The 20,647-nt window shown below is 45.2% G+C and overlaps 1 pseudogene; it reads left to right on the top strand.

Moving 5' to 3' along the window:
• The first annotated feature begins 16,662 nt into the window (after window positions 1-16,662).
• LOC128594502 (density-regulated protein-like) lies at window positions 16,663-17,305 on the top strand (annotated as a pseudogene).
• Window positions 17,306-20,647: the final 3,342 nt, after the last annotated feature.

Raw genomic sequence — 20,647 nt, 5'->3', positions numbered from 1 at the left:
CAGTCCTGGGCTAAGTTCGAACCCACCAGCCCTGGTGTATGTGACTGGTGCTGTAACCACTGAGCTACAGGTGTTGAGCCTAAGAATTTATTGTAGAGAAGTGTCTATTCAAATCTTTTTCCCTCTTCTTAAATGGGTTGTTTGTGTTATCATTCAGTTGTGTTTTGTATATATTCTGGACACAAGTTCTTTGTCAGATATATGTTTTACATGTATTCTCTTGTCTTTTTTTTTTTTGCCTTTTAATTTTCTTAAAAGTGTCATTCAAAGAGAAAAAGGTTTTAATTTTGATAGTTTCACTTTATCCAATTTACTTTTGTAGTTTATATTTACTGTGTTAAGACATCTTTTCTAACCAATTGATGCTAATATATAGAAATCAATTGGCCTTGTATCTGGCAGTCTATGGATCTTATATATTAGTTCTGGTAGCTTTTCGGTAAACTTCTTAGAAATTTTTACAAAGATTGCCACGTCCTCTGTGTATGAAGGCAGTTCTACTTTTTGTTTTATAATGTGTATGACTTTTATTTTGTTTTTCCTTGTGTTTCTTGCCTTACTGGATTATCTAGTGTAATGTTGAATAGAAGTAATGAGAATGGACATCCTTGCTATGCTCCCTACCTCAGAGGGCAAGCATTTAATCCTTTACTATTAAGTGTAACTTACTCCTAAGCCATTAACTTATGTCCATGGTTTACGGAGTCTTTATTAGAAATGGAAGTTGAAGTTTATTTATTTTTTCATCTCTCAGGATGGTCACATGTGTCTTTATTTTTAGTGTGTTAAGATGAATTACACTGATTTCCAAAACTTAAACCAACTTTGTGTTGCTGGGATAAACCTCACTTTGACATGATGCCATTCTTTTTATTTTATTTGATTTAATATTTACAAATATTATTATTATTAATATTTTGTTAAGAATTTTTGTGTCTATGCTCATGAGAAATGTTGATCTGTAACTCTCTTCTTCTGTAGGATCATTATTCAGTTTTGGTATCAGAATAATGTTAGCCTTAAAAAATGAGTTCCTGGCTCCATTCCTGTGGCTCAAGTGGCTAAGGTGCCAGCCACATACACCAGAGCTGGCGGGTTTGAATCCAGCCTGGGCCTGCCAAACAACAATGACAACTGCAACCAAAAAATAGTTGGGCATTTTGGCAGGCGCCTGTGGTCCCAGCTACTTGGGAGGCTGAGGCAAGAGAATTGCTTAAGCCCAGGAGTTTGAGGTTGCTGTGAGCTATGATGCTACAGCACTCTACCCAGGGGGACAGCTAGAGGCTCTGTCTCAAAAAAAAAAAAAAGGAGTTCCTTTTGCTTCTGTTTTTTAAAAGAGTATCTATAGAATGAGTGCTATATCTTCCTCAAATGTTTTGGTAGAATTTAACAGGAAAGCCATCTGGATCTGTAATTTTCTTTGTGGAATATTTTTAAATTGCAAATATAATTTCTTTAATAAATGTAGGGCTACTCAGAGGACTATTTATTCTTGAAAAAGCTATGTCCTTTTAAGAATTTTCCAGTGCACCTAAGTTGTCAAATTTCTTGGCCTAAAGTTTTTCAAAATATTCACTTGTTATCTTTTTAATATCTGTAGGATCTATAGTGATGCCTCATCTCTCATCTTCCATGTTGGTAATATGTGTTTTTTCTCTCTCTCTTTTTTTCCCTCCTGATCAGTCTGGCTAGATGTTTATCAGTTTCATTGAGTTATTAAAGAATCATATTTTGGTTTCATTGGTTTTTCTATTGTTTTAATGCTTTCCATTTTATTGATCTCTGCTGTTTATAATTTCTTTCTTTGGTTTAATTTGGATTTTTCTTTTTTCTAGTTTTGTATAAAAACTCAGGTTACTGATTTTAGCTATTCTTTACAACATAAGCATTTGGTACTATTACTTTCCCTCAAACTATTGCATTTTTATATGCTGCATTTTCACTGTATTCAGCTTAAAACATTTTCTAATTTCCATTGTGATTTTTTCTTTGATCAGTGGTTTATTTAGGAGTGTGTTGTTTAGTGTTCAAAGATTTGGTGATTTTTTTAATGCATCTTTCTGTTATCGATTTCTAATGTAATTCTTTTGTAGTCAGAGAATATATTTCATAGGATTTTAGTGTTTTTAAAAACTTACTGAGGTTGGTTTATTGCCCAAAGCTTTTGTTTTGGTAAATGTTTTGTTTTCTTTTTCTTTTTCTTTGAGACAGAGTCTCACTTTGTTACCCTTGGCATAGTGCCATGGAGTCACAGCTCACAGCAACCTCAAACACTTGGGCTTAAGCGATTCTCTTGCCTCAGCCTCCCAAGTAGGTGGGACTACAGGCACCTGCCACAACACCAAGCTATTTTTAGAGGTGAGGTCTTGCTCTAGTTCAAGCTGGTCTTGAACTTGTGAGCTCAGCCAACCCACCCACCTCAGCTTCCCAGAATGCTAGGATTGCAGGTGTAAGCCACTGTGCCTGGATTTCTTTTGCATTTTCTTAAGAAGAGTGTGTATTCTGCTGTTGTCAGATGGTGTGTTCTATAACTGTCAAGTTCATAATGTTGTTTAGATCTTTTACATCTGTATTGATTTTATGTCTTCTATTAATTATTGAAAGGGAAGTGTTGAAATTTCCAACTATAAGTGTGGATTTGTTATTTCTTTTCGCAGTTCTATCAGTTTTTGCATCATATGTTAGGTGCATAAACATTTAAGACTATTAGGAACTTTTGAAGAATTGACCCCCTTTATCATTATGAAACTGCCCTTTTTATTCCTGGTAATATTCTTCTCTCTTGAGTCTATTTCGTCTGATAATAGTATAGCCATTCTGACTTTCTTTTGACTAGTGTTAATATAGTATATCCTTTTCTATATTTGTTTACTATTTGTCTATCTGTGCCTGTGGGTTTCATGAATGTGTAGTGGGTTTCTTATAAGCACTGTATAATTGGGTCTTGGTTTTTCATCTGTTTGACAATCACTACTTTATAATTAGTGAATTTAGACAATTTATGGTTAGTATGATTATTAATATGGTCGAGTTTAATTCTATTACCTTAATACATACTTATTTTCTATTTGGCCCATCTGTCCTTAGTTCTCTTTTTTCTTTTTTCCTTTCTTTTTTGATTAAAATGTATGATTATGAATGGCAAAACATAACTATAGTCCAGAAAGTAGAAGGGAAGAGGAGAGAGAGGGGAGGGAAGGGAGGATATGGGAGGAGGGAGGGTATTCGGGGGAACCTCACGTAATGTGCATGATGCAATTGTACATTTCAAAACTAGTAAAAAATGAGTATAATTGTGATGGATGTGTTACTTAGTTCAATGTAAGCATTTCACATTGTATATTGAAGCAGTACCCTGAACCCCATAAATGCATCAATGTACAAAGTTATGATTTAATAAAAACAATAAAAAATTAAAAAATAGAATAAAATGTATGATTATATTTTACCATTGTGTTGACTTATTAGCTGTACTTCTTTGGTTGTATTTGTGTGTGTTGTTTCTGTTTAGTGATTATGTATACATATTTAACTTACTTCAATGGCAAAAATATTTAAATTATCATACATTACCTTCAAATAATGTTATATTACTTTATGAATAATATAAAAACCTTACTATAACATATTTCCATTTTTCCCCATTCTAGATTTGGGGTTATTTTGCTATACATTTTGTTTCTACATCTGTTATAAGCTCCACAATACATTGTTATTATTTTTGCTTTAGAAAGTTAAGTGTCTTATAAAGAGGTCTTTAAAAACAATAAAAAAGCCTTTTATATTTACCCACATAATAGCTATTTCTGGTGTTCTTTACTCCTTTGTATGGATTCAGATTCCTCTGGTATCATTTTCTTTCTACTTGAAGGATTCCCTTTAACATTATGAGGTGGTGTGCCAGTGATGAATTCCCTCTAATTTTGAAGGTCTGAAAAATTTGACCTACATGTTTGAAAGATATTTTCACTCAGTATTAAGTTGTTTTCTTTCAATAAAGACGTTGCTTCACTTTCTTTTGGCTTGGATTATTTCCAGCAAGAAGTCTGTTGTCGGGCTGGGCACAGTGGCTCATGGTGGTAAATCCCAGCACTCTGGGAGGCCGAGACGGGTGAGTTGCCTGAGCTCAGGAGTTTGAGACCAGCCTGAGCCAGAGAGAGACCTAGTCTCTAAAAAAATAGCTGGGTGTTGTGGTGGGCACCTGTCATCCCAGTTACTCGGGAGGCTGAGCTCAAGAGAATTGCTTGAGCCCAAAAGTTTGAGGTTGCTGTGAGCTGTGACACTATAGCACTGTACTGAGGTGGACAAAGTGAGACTCTGTCTCAAAAAAAAAAAAAAAAAAATAGCGGGGCGCTGTGGTGGGCCTGTAGTCTCAGGTACTTGGAAGGCTGAGGCGAGAGAATAGCTTAAGCCCAAAAGTTTGAGGTTGCTGTGAGTTGTGACACCACAACACTCTACCAGGGTGACAAAGTGAGACTCTATTAAAAAATAAAAAAAGTCTATTGTCATTCTTTGTTTCTCTGTACATAGTGTATCTCTTTACTCTCCTTTTAGGGTTTTCAAGCAATTTAATTATTATGTAGCTTGGTGTAGTTTTCTTCGTGTTTTTCCCCCATTTTTTTCTTGCTTAGTGTTCACTATGATTCCTGGATCTGTAGATTGATAATTTTCATCAAATTTGGAAAAGTTCTTCCTCCTCTGCAGGACCCAGTTATGCATGTGTTAGGCCACTTGCATATTGTCCCACAACTCAGTGTTCCTCTATTCATCTTTTTTTTTTTTTTTTTTTTTTTTAGCAGTCACTTTACTCTACGGGTTTCATTTTGGATAGTTTCAATCACCATACCTTTATATTTGTTAACCAACCTGTTTATTGAGTTTAATCTGTTGTTAATCTCATCTAGCATATCTTTCATTTCACACATTTTGGCTTTTTTTTTTTTTTAACTCTAGAAGCTCAATTTGTGTCTTTTAAAATACATTCTATTTGTTTTTTCTGCATGCTCGTGAGTTTCATTACTTTCTTAAAGTAATTGTTTTCCTATCCATTTTACTCATTCTGTCATCTGATCATTTCTAGATCTGTTTCTATTGATTTATTTTTCTTCTTTTTATGGCTCATATTTTCCTCCTACTTTGTATGCCTGGTAATTTTTGATTGGATTCCAGGTATTATAATTTTACTTTGTTAGGTGCTAGAATCTCTTCTATTTCTTTAAACATTTTTTGGCTTTGGTCCAAGATATGTTTACATTCCTGGAGTTCCAGCTATCACCTCTTCATTCCAGACAGCAGTAAGAAGAAAAAGAGGAATGAAAAAGGGAGACTTTAGGAGAATTTGAACCTTATGAGGCTTACTTTTAAACTTTGTAGGCACATCCAGATCAGCCTTTAGTCTAGGGATAATTTGACCCCATTACTGAGGCAATACCTTTTGAGGATTCTCCTTGATGCTCTGTCATTATGAGGTCTTTCTACTCTGGCTAGTGGTAAGATAAACTATTTTCATTTCTCTGTGTACCCAGGGGACTATTCTGTCTCTTCCTTTCTGATTGCTCTTTTCTCACGTTTGGCAGTTTCCTCAGACTTTTGCACTGGTCAGCACTTTATAAAGACTGGAGGAGAAACCTCTACGGATCTCTGAAGCTGTTTCTCTCTGTGCAACTCTCTCTTCTCTGGTATTCTACACCATGAATTATAGGTGTCTTGTGCTCTCTAAACTCTGAACTCTGTGTACCAACTCCGAGAGACTTCTGGACATTCTTTGGGTTTCCCTTCTCAGGGATGTAGCCCAGAAGCTCCAGGAACCATCACAGGGCTCACCTGGTGTATACCTTTGCTTTGGGTTCATTCTCTTGGGCTATCTTTTATCCAGTGTCCAAAAACTAATTTCATGTGTATGTATGTGTGTGTGTGTAGTTTAAGGGTGGAAGATGACTCTGATCCTTGTAACTCCATTTTGGCTAGAAATGGAAGTCCTTAGCTTGACTTCTCTGAAGGGAAAAGGCAGCTGGGCGAAGTCTCCCTTTTTCATTTCTCCTTTCCCCTTCCTGCTATCTGGAATGAAGAAATTATAGCTGGAGCCCCAGGTACTTTCTTAAACCAGGAGGTGACTTGAAGGATGGAAATTACTTGCTAAAGATGTAGGAAAAGATAAACAGATAGAAGCAGCCTGGGTCCTTGATGACATTATGGTGTAGCCAGTGCAGCTCTGGAAGGTTGACCCCCCAAATTATTCTACTCAAGAAAATAAATCCTTGTGTGTTCTATACTGTGTTACTCTATGCTTTCAGCTTTGCAGCCAAACCTAATTTTAGTGGATAATGGCCCTCCCATCCCAGAATATTCTGATTTCTCCTGATTTGTCCTGACTGAGAGTGCCTAGAGCAGTGGTTTTCAACCTTCCTAAGGCCGCCATGTATTTTCATTGTTATAAAGGGGTCACGACCTACAGGTTGAGAACTGCTGGCCTAGAGGATGTGGACCCACAAAGCGGAGTGGAGACACTGACTCAGCCCTGGTATGACCCCCTCCCAGCTCAGTCAGGGCTTGGTGCCAGCAGAAAGTCAGGACCACTCCCACTCTGCCTCCTCCTCTCCTGCCTGTTACCTCCCACCTCTCATTCCAGCTTCTCTGTGGCTAGTGACCCCTCACTGCTTGAACCCCCTGGCTTTGGTCTTGGCTTCCCCCCTCATCCCTTACTGCTGGCCTGTGGGTAGTCTTTATTCCAGGTCCCACTTCCATATCCTGCCCTAACTCCTCAGACATCACTCCCCTAGTCCACCTTGCAGGTACAGTGGGGGTGGGGGTAGAGCTGTGGGGGCAGTTCAGTAGCTCAGTAGCATAGGTTGGCAGTCTTGGCAGTGGGGTGGGGCATAATGCACTCTGACTCTACTCCCACTTTTGCCTCCCAATGGCTATTGTCTATAAGCAAGGGAGGATGACCCTGGTGGGCAGTTTGCCCAACAGACACCCTTGCCCTCACCCCTTTGCCCACCTTCTTGCTAAAAGAGCCTGATTTGCTCTAATCATCTGGCTTCCTCCATGTGGCCACATGGCCACCAAGCCAACCATGGTGCTCTCTCCAGCAGTGGTTTAAGATGGGTGTGCAAAGCAACTGGGGCGGGTCCAAAGAGACAGAGAAAGGTGTGCTGAGGGCTTTGGGGAAAAGTTTCTTCGCCCATAAAAGAGATTCACAGGAAAGGCAGTGTCTTTTCTCCCCAGGATGCATTAATATACACAGGTGATGTCTGGAACCTTGCAAGGGCTACCTTGGCCATTGGGACTGAGAGAGCAAATGGACATCCCAAGAAAGCCACCAAGATGCCAAGGTAATACACCTGCACCCTTTCCTCAGATAGTAGGCTTTCCTCTTTGCCAGAGGCGGTTACATCCCCAGCAGGCAGGGTTTCTCACTGTGCTGTGAGGACAAGAGGAGTTGGCTTGTGGAAACGACCCTATGGGCTGGCTCTGAGTACAACGTGTGCTCTAGAAAGGCTTGTTTTTCTTCTCCAAGTGAGGAGGGTTGTGGTGGTGGCAGGAGAAATGTGGGTCCTGGATGGTCCCCACCTCATCCAGGGTCACATAGAGGACTTCAATATTATTTGTACTGTTTCTATATTTTGCATTGAAAAAGGGAAAGAGTTGAAACAATTGGGACAAAATGCCAGTGATTGTCCTTTCTCTGTGGCGGGCGCACAGCTGTGAGCTCTTTGTTCTGCGTACTTTTCTGAAATGAAATAAGAGGAGGCGCTGAGCAGTCCCCCCTCCTCCCTCCCCTGTGCCTGGTCTGCAGGCCTCTTGGTGTGGCATGGCTGAGTGTCCCCTACTCTGGATTTAGGACATGTCCCCAGCTCTGCCCAGGGTGGGGATGCTGCCAGCCCAGCAGCCCTCCCTGGCCTTGTTCTTGACCATACTGCTGGCTCCTGCTGCACTCAGAGCAGAGGAGCAAACGGCGGCCACCCAGGTGCCTTTCACACGTCTCCTTTCCCTGCTGGCATGCCTGGGGTTCTCCCGGCTACTCTGGGCAAGGCTGTGAAAGCTGCCTTGGGCTGCAAACCCAGAAGCTGCCATGGCCCTGGGGAGGGAGGATAGGAGTCGGGAGGTGGGAGGGTGGGAAGGTTTGCTGTCCTAGCTGCCATTGGGAGGGAAGCAGGCCACAGCTCTGAGTATGCTGAGGCAGGGGACATAATTGAGATACCTAGTATAACTGAGGTCCTACTTTATTTTGGGGGCTCCAAGGAATATGCCAAGGAGGGCCCAAAAGAGCAGCCCTCAGGCTCGACGCAATGCAGTGGCAGGAAGCCTTGCCCTCCCTCTGTGCCTAGGAGGTTCCCTCCGGCCTTGCTGCATGTCTCTCTGCCACTGCTGGATCCCAGGTGTCCCCGCCCCTCCTGGGTGCTGGATCAGCAACAGGACTTGGCCGAAGATGACTTTGAGCCAGGTCAGAGGGTTTGGCTCTGCAGGGGTGGGGTCTGTGTGTGTAGGGGCAGATTTGAGAGGGTGGGAGCATCTGAGGAGAAAAGGAGAGATGGGTTTGTACAGGTCTGGGGGCCCAGAGAGTCTGAGTGACCTGGACCAGCTACCCTGTCTTCCAGCCTAAGGTTTCACCTTCTGTAAAATGAGACTAACGTGATGACTCAGGGGTTATTAAACATGGATGCCCTAGTGTCTGCTTTATTCCATAAATGCCACCCCTTCCCTCTTCTGTGGGCAGGATTGGTCACTGGGCTCTGAATTCCAGACATTTCTTTAATTTTCTTTTCTTTAGCCTTGCTTCTGGCTCTGGGTGTCTACTTATTCTTTGTTTGGGCTTCTTCAGGGCCTTGTAGCCACTAGACCACCCACAGTAGTTGGTGCCCTGAAAGCCTCTGATGTTCTGAATGCACTCTTTGTCCTGGACTCCATGCCCCAACCTATCAGGTGCACCAGCTCATATCTAGGTTACAAGCTGAATGTGTGATGGCTATGTCACTCTTGTTGTTACAGAAAGGAAAACCTTGAATTTTCACCCCACCCTTCTTGTCAGTTATCTTGGGAGGCATGAACATGTTAACTATGTTAAGCAAAGTTGGAAATTTCTAAGCTCAAGCAAACCCCAAATTTCCAGCCACTATCTGACTCCCACATGCCTCTCTCCTCCCCCATCCATAGCTTTCCACCTAGGAGAGACTCCTGAGGTCTCCAGGCTTTGCAAAGTGGTCATTGAGGGCTGTGTTACCAGAGGTTTTCTCCACTTCTGAAATTATTGAGAGGAAAGGGAAGGGAAGACCCTCCCCTGTGTGTCCTTTGTGGGGGTGTTTGCCAAGGGGCATGGCAGTGAAGTGGGCCTGTGTGTGTGGGTGATGCCCCCCACCTTGTTGCCCTTACCTTGCCTCTGGGCACTGAGGTCATAACCAAAGGCTCCTACTTGCCTGGCCCACCACTTGGTCTTTCAAAGAGCCTGGGCCCAGAGTGACTTTGCTGTAGCAATGAGAAGGAAGCCAGACGAGCTTCCCAGCCTCCTCTTCTCCTGCCCATCCTGGAAAGGTCTTGCTCTCCTGGGCCCAGAGTGACTTTGCTGTAGCAATGAGAAGGAAGCCAGACGAGCTTCCCAGCCTCCTCTTCTCCTGCCCATCCTGGAAAGGTCTTGCTCTTCATGTCTGTTCAGTGAATCCCATATTTTACAGCCCTGTCCATGCGTCCTAGGCAAGGACTACCCGCCACAATGCCCAGCCACTTTTTTGTTGCAGTTGTTTAGTTAGTCCAGGCTGGGTTCGAACCAGGAAAGGAAACTGTTTATTAAAGGTTTTAGGTTGTGAATTGGTGGGACCACACTTACTGTGCACCTAACAAGGGTACATGTGAAACTTACTAAATGTAGAATATAAATGTCTTAACACAATAACTAAGAAAATGTCAGGAAGGCTATGTTAACCAGTTTGATGAAAATATTTCAAATTGTATATAAAACCAGTGCATGGTGCCCCATGATTGCATTAATGTACACAGCTATGATTTAATTAAAAAAAAGATTTTAGGTTGCAAAGGACCAAAAAAATCCAACTTTTGGTGGTTTCAACATAAAGCAAATATATTGGCTCATGTAATGGGAGTTCAGAAGCTTCAGGCAAGGCTTGATCCAGCAGCTGAACAGACTATCACCTCAGATCCCCCTGTATTCTGTCTCTCTTCATCCTTGGGATCCAGTGGTTCCCCCAGCAGCCTCAGTTGCTCATCTCTTAGTAGTGAAATGTCTGCCCTGACTGCAAATCCACATCCTTAGTTCTCCCCACCTCTTCATTCTAGAGCAGAAAGGATCAATTTCAGTAACATCAAACAATCGTGACATTGCCTGTTTTATTGGTTAGAACTAAGTCACATGCTTATCCCTGACCAATCACCATAACCAGGGGGTGGGAAGTGCTTACAATGATATCGCCACTCTTGGAGCGGAGTTGGGGTCAGTTGTGGAAAATCAAGTTTCCTTGGCCAGAGAAAGGAGAGGTGACCAATGAATGCCCACAAGAGCGTCCTAGCCCAGGGGGACGCAGTGGCAATGTGCTGTTACCTATTGAACACCTACGATGCATGAGATCTGCCTGCTGTCCTCATGTGTACCATCCCACTTAGTTCTCATGACTGAGGGTTCCATGGGCACAGCCACACAGTCCCACCCTATGACCAAAGGAACAGATAGTGCATAAGTGTGGTTTTCCATTTGGGAGTTTTGTGCAAGTATGGAGTTGGAATCTGGCTCAAGTTAGATCCTTTGCATTTCCTGAGCCATGCCCATGGCCTACTGCAGAGGGTACTGGAATGTGTGTCAGCGTCTGGACACTGTCCACTTCTAAGTCCAGCACCTGCATCTTCCTGTTGAGGAAGTGCCTTGGGTGTGTCCTCTGGCCTCTAGGCTCTTGGCATATCAGAAATGCTAGAGGTGGGCGGTGCCTGTGGCTTAAGGAGTAGGGTGCCGGCCCCAGATATAGAGGGTGGTGGGTTCAAACCCAGACCCAGGCCAAAAAAAAAGAAAGAAAGAAAAAGAAATGCTAGAGGTAAAAGCCCTGGGACAGATCTTGGGACAGGAGTGTGGATAAAAACCCAAGCTTCCTGCTCTGCAGTGGGACAAATCTGAGATGTATTCTGTACTATCTCTTTTTTTTTCTTTTTCAGACAGAGTCTCACTATGTTGCCCTGGGTAGCATGCCATGGTGTCACAGCTCACAACAACCTCCAACTCTTGGGCTTAAGTGATTCTTTTGCCTCAGTCTTCCAAGTAGCTGGGACTACAGGCACCCGCCACAACGCCCAGCCACTTTTTTGTTGCAGTTGTTTAGTAGGTCCAGGCTGGGTTCAAACCTACCACCCTTGGTGTATGTGGCTGGCACTGTAACCACTGTGCTACGGGCACCAAGCCTCTGCCCTATCTCTTGAAAGGTCCCCAACAGGCTGAGCCCCAAGTGGCCACAGCATTAATTTGCTGGTTAACATACCCGTCATAAGCTTGCCTCCCACCCCATCTCACTTCCCCACTTCCTCACATACTTCCTGGAATCATCTCCCAAATAAAGCACCTGCACCCAAGTGCTTATCCCAGAGTTGGCTATGGGGACCCAAACTAAGGTAATAGCATTTGGAGGCTAAGACCCTGTGTATCCAGGTACCATGTGCTATCAGGTACATTGGGGATTTGCTTTTTATTTGGGTGAGTTTTCTCTGCTGTCTTAAGGTCTGGGGACAGGCCAGGGGAGGGAGAAGATGGAGCTCAGATCTCCAGGTCTAATGGAGGCTATAGTCCTACCACAACCCCTAATCTAGCACTCAGTGGGCACTTTATTAAACTCTCTACCTCTAAATCCTCTTTACAGTTTCCCTGCCTCAGCCATTCCACTTCACTTACACACTTTTGGAGACGGGGAGCTCACTACTATTGCAGCAACCAATTCCATCTATAGATCCCTTCACTGCTAGAAATTTCTTAGCTACTTAACAGATATTGCATATTGAGTAAATGACTAAACAAAACAATTATTTTGACATCCAGTCTCCAAGTATCTCTTCTTGCAGACAGTCAAAAACACACAATAATGCTGTAAACAAAGGCTCAGATTTAGGGAGTCTTCCATAATCTAATTCAGGGCTCGCAAATTATGGCCAGTGGGCTAAATCTGGGCGACTGCCTATTTTTGTCTATCCCATAAACTAAAAATGGTTTTTGCGTTTTTAAGTGGTTGGGAAAAAATAAGAAGAATAATGTGTTGTGATATATGAAATTATATGAAATTCAAGCCCCAGTGTTCATAAATAGAGTTCTGTTGGAGCACAGCCACGCTCACTCATTTCCATCTCGTGTATGGCTACTTTGGCACCACAGCGGCAGAGTTGAGTGTGACAGAGACAGCTTGGCCCACAAGCCCTAAAATATTTACTATCTGGTCTTTTACTGGAAAAAGTGCCGGCCCCTAGTCTAGTTCATCAGCACAGACAGTGGGACCCCACTTCCCAGTAGGGGAAACTGAGGCTCAACAGGGTCAGGAACTCAGCCAATTCATGCACAATAGGATGTGAGGGGCTCGGTGCCCAGGTTGGGAAGACTGACCCCAAAGTCCCGGGACTTCCCTCAGCCTAGAGCTCAGACTCTCTGGAAGGTGGGTGTTCCTTCCCTGTCCTTGTGGCCCAGCAGCCTGAGCTAGTCGGTCCTGCTGGGCGGCTCCAGCGCTGCCCAGAGTGGTGTAATCAGAGGCCCATTGATGTTTGGCGCATCAGGAGAATCGATGCTGCTTCCCTGCGCAGCTGGTGAAGGCTGGAAAGTGGGTCAGGCCCGGGAGGGGAGGTCCATTTTTAGCTTTTCATTAGGGCTTCATTCATTAATTTCTTCATTTAATATTTACTGAGCAGCTACTCAGTCTCAGCCCCTGCAAGGGGGCCTGAGACCATGGGCTAGGGCACCAGGGGGTGGGGGTGGGGCATAATCCTGAAGGTGCCCAGTCTGGTGGGTGGTGGGGTAGGGACAACTATAGAAACAGTGTGGAGATGTGATCCAGGTGGAGAAGTGCCCCCTAGAGCCGACATTCAGGAGGGCGGGAGAGTGGAGGATGTTAAAGGCTCCTGATGTTTGAGTGAGACCTCAAAAAGTGAGTTTGCAGGGTGGAGGTGGGAAGGAGGGTTTGCCAGGCAGAAGGAGTGGCCCATGTAAAGGTGTGGAGGTGTGATCATCTGTGGGGTTGGGGGCTTGAACTTGGCAGGGTGGGTGGGTGAGATAACTCAGGGGGGACAGAAAGTTTACTCTGTGTCCACAGGGGAAAGGGCCCAGTGACAGCTTTGGGATGGATTTCAGGGTCAGGCCTGAGCTTAGAAAGGTCACCCTGGAGCCACAAAGTAAAGGAGGAACTGGAGCCCAGAGTGACCATAGTCTTGAACTAGACAGCAGGAATGGACAGAATGGAGGGCATGAAGGTGAGAGGAATCCTGGGCTAGAGCGATGGTGGGGGACATGGGGGCCAACTTCATGTAGGGGAATGGGGACTGGGGAGAAACACATCATAGGTGGGGACAGCACGGTGGGCTTCCAAACTTCCGAGCACTGTTCCTCTGGCTCCTGCCTCAGGGCCAGGGAGCGGGTATGGTGCGGAAGACATGGTGGTGCTGGCTCCTCTGACAATGTCCCCAATGGCAACCCAGCCTCATTCTCCCAACCAGGGCTCCTGGGTGATAACCTGCCTTTCTGCCTAGAACACAGGATCCTAGCCAGGGTCTGGAAGTCTCTACTCATGTATCCACCTGCTCCCAGGTTGACTCCCCTGGACCCCTCAGACTGCAGGTGGTCCCCTCAACTGCTGTGAGCCCCAGTTGCCAACACCATGAGTATGCAGAGACTATCACACAGGGAGGTAGGCTCTCACTCCTCCTAAAACTAGGCCACCCTTGCCTGGCCTTCTCCATGGGCTATCCCTCCTGGGTATGGCCCAGCAGTGTCTTACTGGTGAGAAACTGCCATAGTTCCAACTGTAAAAAACAAAGTTGAGCTGGAATCATTGCTGACAACCCTGGTGGTTATAAGCGCTGCCAGGTGGCATGTCCCACAAGGATTAGGCAATTGGAGCACTGGAGATGGCTCCCTCTTTTCTCATTGCAGTATTTGGACCAGTGGGGCCTTCCTGGTGTGGGAGACAACAATATGGAACCTCCCTTTCTCCACAGACATAGCCACTTTCTCTAGTTTGAGGAGACACTTGTCAGACCACAGGAATGAACCCCAGCTGCAGGGAAGCCACAAACAAGTGAGATAGGTGGTGACTTGGGGGGACCTGTGAAGGTGAGTGGGCCCTTTGGGGCACATTCCTCAGGAAACCCTTGCCGTGGTTCCCCTCAAGTCACAGGCTGGCTCTTGTCTCAAAAAGAAGTGTCCAAAAAAAGTCAGCTCTTGGGACAAAGTCTCAGTGGCCCCTTTACCTCACCCAGGGTCTGTCCACCACAAGCCAGCCCCACAACAGTGATGCTCTCAGTTTTGGTCCTTCACCTGAGTTTCTACAGGGAAGTCACTGCGCTGGGCAGCCCCCTCCAGGCTCACCTCTGACTCCCCTGCAGAAGTCTCTAGATTCCCCTGGTTGTCATCCACAGATCTGGTGCATTATTCTTCACTCATGCCTTCATTCATTCAATCATTCATTCCACAACGTCTTTTTACACACCTACGGTACGCCAGCCTTTGCTGTGCATTTTGGGGACACAACAGTGAACAAAAGCCCCTACCCTCATGGGGCTCTCCTTTTAGCAGGGAAGAGAATTTGTCAGGGGGTATCTCTCTTATCACAATATTTAGACAAGGAAACTGCTGCTAGGAGAGGTGTCCAACATGGTAGCCATCTGCCACATGTGACTGTGGAGCTCTTGAAATGTGACTAGTGCCAATGAGGAACTGAATTTTAAATTTTGCTAAATTAGTTTGAATTTAAACAGCCACATGTAGAAGTCACCGTGTTGGACAGGAGAGATTTGGAATGGTCCCACCTGTAGCCCTCGGTAGTAAGGGGTGAAGCTAAGAAATGACCTCAAGGCTACAGATGCAGAGTCCAGCCCTGCCCATGGCCACAGCAGTGCTGAGCAGACCAGCCCCTTGCTCTGTCCAGCATTAGATGCTCAACATGGCTGGGGGCAGTGGCAGGTTTTGGGCAGGAAAGTGTCTCCTATCATGTTGGCTTCAAAGTAAGGGAATGAGAACTGACTCTGCCAGCCACATCCACGTGGCTTTAAGTGGGTTGGTCTAATCACCCCCTTCACGGGACACTTAGTGCCCACAGGGCCAAAACTCTCAGGTCAGTGGGGGCCTCCATGGGGCAACTTCTCACCATCAAACAGCTGTTTACTCATCAAGACCCACTTGAAGACTGTCCTCCCCTCAATGAGTTTACCCATCTTAAACTGTTATATCAAAACCTTTGTCAGAGTTCCTCAAAATTCTAAATGCAGAATTATTGTTTGGTCTGATGATTCCACTTCTGGGTGCACACACAGAAGCACTCACAGCGGGGACTCACACAGCAGGGACTCACGAATAGATATCTATCCTGGGTGCCCCTAGATCAATGGTCAGAGTGCCAGCCTGTGCACTGGGGGTGGTGGGTTCGAAACCTGGCCAGGGCCTGCTAAACAACAACAACCAAAATGTGATCTAGCCATACAATGGAATGTTACACAGCCTTAAAAAGGAAGGAAATGCTCACACTTGCTACAGCAGGGGTGGACTTGAAGACATTGTACTAATTGGAAGGAGCCAGTCACAAAAAGACAAATACTGTAAGATCCGACCTATAAGAGGTATGAGAATAGTCAAATTCCTAGAGACAGGAGGTAAACCGTAGTTGCTGGGGACTGAGGAGGGGAGAGAGGGTAATTGTTCAACTGATATAGAGTTTCAGTTTGGGAAAATGAAAAGGCTTTAGAGGTAGATGGTGGTAATGGCTGCCACAACACTGTGAGTGAATTTAATGCCACTGAACTGGACACTTAAAAGTGGTTAAGATGGTATGTTTTATGTTATGTATAGTTTACCACAATTTTAAAAAATTGTGAGGGAAAGGAAACAAAACAAAACACCTTTGCTAGTCCTCATTTTGAAAGGACTGCTTAGAACTACTGATGATAACAAAAAAAGTATACACATATTAAGAAAGAAAAAAACTGCATTAAACTTGTAATACTCAAGTCATGTTTGATTCCTGCAATTACAATAGATACAAGATTATACAAGACAACAAATGTGATTGGTATATATTGAGTATTACAACTTTAATAGAGTTTTTTCCATTCTTAAAATATGTACATATATTGTCAGCACCCTCTGTATTCAAGCTGAGGCCTCCAAACCTGCAAAGATTAGTCCCTGCCCTACTCTCCTGAGTCCTGACAAAGCCCCTTGGCGCGGCACGTAGGAGCAGGTGGTGAGCTAGGCTTTGCTTCAGCAGCAGGTCATTCCATTGGTCTTCTGTGGGCAGCGGCTGCAGATTACAATATTGTTGCCTGGGATTTCTGTGTGAGAGCCTCTCCAAGTCAAGATTGGCCTGGGAGATTGCCTGTGGGGTGCAGAAGGCTGGGCACCACATCTCGAAAAATCTACCACGGGGCAGAGGGGTGCTGGGGCGGCTCTGGTGGAGGGAGAGGAGTTGCATGTGTCACCTCAGCTGGCGACAGTGGCGGGCGTGGAGGCGGCAGGCCTGTGCGACCGCCTGGGTTTGGGAAATGGCTGCTGACATTTCTGAATCCAGTGGGGCTGATTGCAAAGGAGACCCAAGGAGCAGTGCCAAGTTAGACGCCGATTACCCACTTGAGTCCTTTACTGTGGAGTCTGTTCATTACCAACAGAGTACTGTGAATACATGCCTGATGTTGCTAAATGTAGACGATGGTTAGAGAAGAATTTTCCAAATGAGTTTGCAAAACTTACTGCAGAAAATTCCCCCAAACAAGAAGCTGGAATTAGTGAGGGTCAAAGAACAGCAGGAGAAGAAGAAGAGAAGAAAAAACAAAAGAGAGGTGGAAGGGGGGCAAATAAAACAAAAAAAGAAGACTGTACCCCAGAAGGTTACTATAGCCAAAATTCCCAGAGCAATATGTAACAAGAGGATGTGGCCTTGCAACTTTTGAAATCGATCTTAAAGGAGCACAAAGATTTTTTGCTCAAAAGTTCTCCTGTGGTGCCTCAGTAATAGGGGAGGATGAAATTATCATTCAGGGAGACTTTACAGATGACATAATTGATGTCATTCAGGAAAAATGGCCAGAGGTAGAAGATGACAGTATCGAAGATCTTGGAGAAGTAAAGAAGTGATTTTGAAAATGTGTCTGTATGTAATGACCTGAACTGAAAGTTGATATGGCCAAAGCGGGAGCGGCCTTTAAAAAAAAAAAAAGATATATATATATATATATATATATTATCCTACAGTTAAACTGTAGACTAACCTCATCCTTGGCATTTTCACTGTTCTGTACAAGGCTGCTTGTTTTTTATTTATTGCCAAAGCCTAATAAAAAGGGGAGACTGTCATGCTTCTGTATGAGAGAGAATTTAGTGAAATAAAAACAAAATTTACCACGATTCTGCAGATCAGTGAGGTCACTCCCACAGACTACATGGCTGCTGGGGGGCTGGGCCCAGCTCATGGTGAGGACAACAGGATTGAACAGAGTCATTCAGCATGGACTGGACTGCCAAGGACAACAGGTGGGATGCACAATTTCAGAGGACACTAGATAGCACCTCTGGATGTGGCTGCCGCTCTTGACAACATTGGGAAGCTTCCACAGGCCCATGGGTTGATGGTCAGCAGTCTGTACCAGTTGTTTGTGATGGCTGTTTGATTGGTTGGGTGTAGAAACGAATTTAGCCTGACCCTATAAGAGCTTTGGCCTTGGCCCTCTGCTCCTTGGCAGTGATCTCTAGGCTAATGATATCCTACCTGAGAGTGTCTTTATTTACCTGGGGGCTTTGGGATGCACCAGAAAGTCTAACAAAGTGGCTTAGAGTGGGGGGTTTGAATCCCACAGTATCGGTTTGGCATCCAGAAGGGCTGGAGACTGGGTCAACCAGGTGGACAGTTGACCATGGAGGCTGCAATAAAGATTCTGAACCGAACGCCAAGGCTTAGATAAGCTTCTTTACTGTCCACAACTCCACTGGAAGAGGACAACCGAAAGCTCTGTGCTTGGAACTTTCCTGGACTCTGCCCCACAAGCCTCTTCTCTTGGCTGTTTTAATCCCTTCACTATACTAAGCTGTAACCGTGAATGTAGCAGTTTTCAGTAAGTACTGCAAGTCCTTCCAGCAAATTGTGAAAACTGAGGGTGATCTTGGGAGCCTCCAAACTGGTAGCTGGTGTCAGAAGTGAGGGAGGGTAGGCTTGTGGACTGTCCCCTAACTACACAGCAACTGTTCTGATTGACAGGTGTCTATGCAGAACAGATTGCTAAATATGTTGGATATTACTTTAGTGGGCAGGATTTTGACAAGAAGCAGTTTCTGGTGAGTTGAAGATTATCTGCCCCCTCTTATAAGTTATCGTTGTGTAGCTGGGGTGGTTGGGGAGAGATAGAGAGAGAGAGAGAGGTTGAGAAAGTGAGAGAGAGACTGGAGACACTTTCGGTCTCAGCCCTGACCCATGACTCATAGAGCCTGGGCAACTGCTCCCTTGCGCACCTGTGTCCTGGTGCTATCCCAGGAGGCTGGAGTGAGGGAAAGGGGAGTGGGGGGAGGGTGCATACACAGGGATGAGGAAGAAGCACAGCCTTTGTTCTGGGATGACTGCAGAGAGACTGCCTGAAGATGCTTGTGTACATGGGTGGTGGGAGGTAGAAGGAGTCACCCATAGGCTCCTGTCTCCTGGTGGTCAGAGCAACTGGGAAGACCTTTACCCTCTAGGAAAGCTTCAGTGAGGGATGCTGAGGGATGTATGGGAGGGAGACGGGCTGAGTGGGAAGCTGTAATTTTGTAGGAAGACTGGCAGGGCTCACAGGGCAGGTGCTGCAGGTGGGAGGGGCAAGAGCTGCTGGGAGCACCTGGGTTCCCTCAAGCTGTTGAACTTCCTAAATGAACACCCACTATATTCCTTTTTAAAAAGACAGGACTTATCAGTGTAACTGGCTTATTGTACCCTCAATGAATCCCCAACAATAAAAAAAAAAAAGAAAAAATATAAATAAAATGTCAAAAACATAAAAAAAAAAAAAGACAGGACCTTTGAAAACTTTGGTCTCTGGGGTGGAACCAGAATTAGTAGAGTTTGAGCTAAAAACAAAGACCCCTTAGGGAGGGTGGACTTGTAAAAAGCCTCGTTTGTTTGGGAGCCCTTCCTAAAATAACAGTCTGTTCAAAGTGAGACAAGAGCTCAGTTGTGCAAACCGAGGAGAGTTTTAATCCCTATGGCTGCTTGTGCCCCGCTGGCTCGGCACGTGCTGGGGACGGGAGGCCAGTCTCTGAGGGTCAGCTGCTGGAGTGGCATGCACCAGGCTCTCATTTGGAAGCTTCTCTGAAGGATGTGCAGGCGCCAAAACAGGCTCCACAGCCAGGAATGGGGCACTGATCAAATGCCTGGATCTTGCTTATAATCCATCTTAATGGAGTGATCCTTTTTAAATGACTCTCAGGTTTCAGTTGGTGTCTCTGCCCTCCTGTACGGCTTGTCCTCCCCTACATCCTAGGCAGAGGCTGCCCTGCCTGGCAGGGGAGGGAGTGGCCACTCGGGGAAGCTCAATTACCAGCTTCCCAGGACTCAGAGCCAGCCTTGCCTCTGGTAGGGTTTTCTCTGCCCTGGGATCAGGGTGAGAAAAATGAGGAAGTCAGGTCTCCTCTCCCCTCCCTGGAAGGAGACTGGGGGAAATGTCATGATGTTTGGCTCAAATACTGTTTGTGAGAAAGACTCTGAATCCAGAAAGGTCAGGGGCACCATCTGACTTCTAAGGGTAATTGGATGAGGTGCCAGTAAAGCCTCCCAAGATTCTGCCAACCGTGTCCTCCTGCTTCTGGGGGACAGCGCCAGGGGTTGGTCCTGGCAGGAGCTGACACTTTCCTGCAGATTCTGCCTTGTTTGTCTTTGCACCCAGAGAATTAGTGGTGATAACAGGAGTGGCTCCTGGCAGCCAGGTGGCTGCCGAGCACGCGAGCACCTCTAAGCCTCACAGCAGCCCTTATCCTCATTTCCAAACCCTCCAAGCTCTGAAAACTGAAAACGTTTTCCTAAGCTTGGCAGCATGGCCTGGTGTGATTTGACATGAGGCTATTTGTGGTCTTTATCGATCACTCGGACTACACATGCACGCGCTGCACTGTGGGGTATTGATGTTCGATTAGGAAGTGCTACCCCAGCCCCTGCTGGGTGTTATGTAATAGATGGCATATGTACTGCCTGACCTTTCTGAGAGCTAAAATATTTGCAATTTTAAAAGACACCTGGTCCTGAGGGTTTCAGATAAGGGATTTGGAGTCTGTGTTCACCTTATTTTTAAAGCAGGGACATTGAGGCGTTGGAACCAGAAAGAGAAGCTGGGATTTGCTCCGAAGCTTTGTAAGCCTCCTGTGTAAACCTGGTCCCGCTCTGAGCATGTTGTTCCAGCTTTCTGTGGATCTGTGTGGCCTTCAGGAAGGAGATCACAGGGTTTTGTTCAGTTTGTTCAA

The sequence above is a fragment of the Nycticebus coucang genome, chromosome 9, assembly GCF_027406575.1.
Source record: "Nycticebus coucang isolate mNycCou1 chromosome 9, mNycCou1.pri, whole genome shotgun sequence".
NCBI lineage: Eukaryota > Metazoa > Chordata > Mammalia > Primates > Lorisidae > Nycticebus > Nycticebus coucang.
This window is presented reverse-complemented; position numbering and strand designations above follow the sequence as displayed.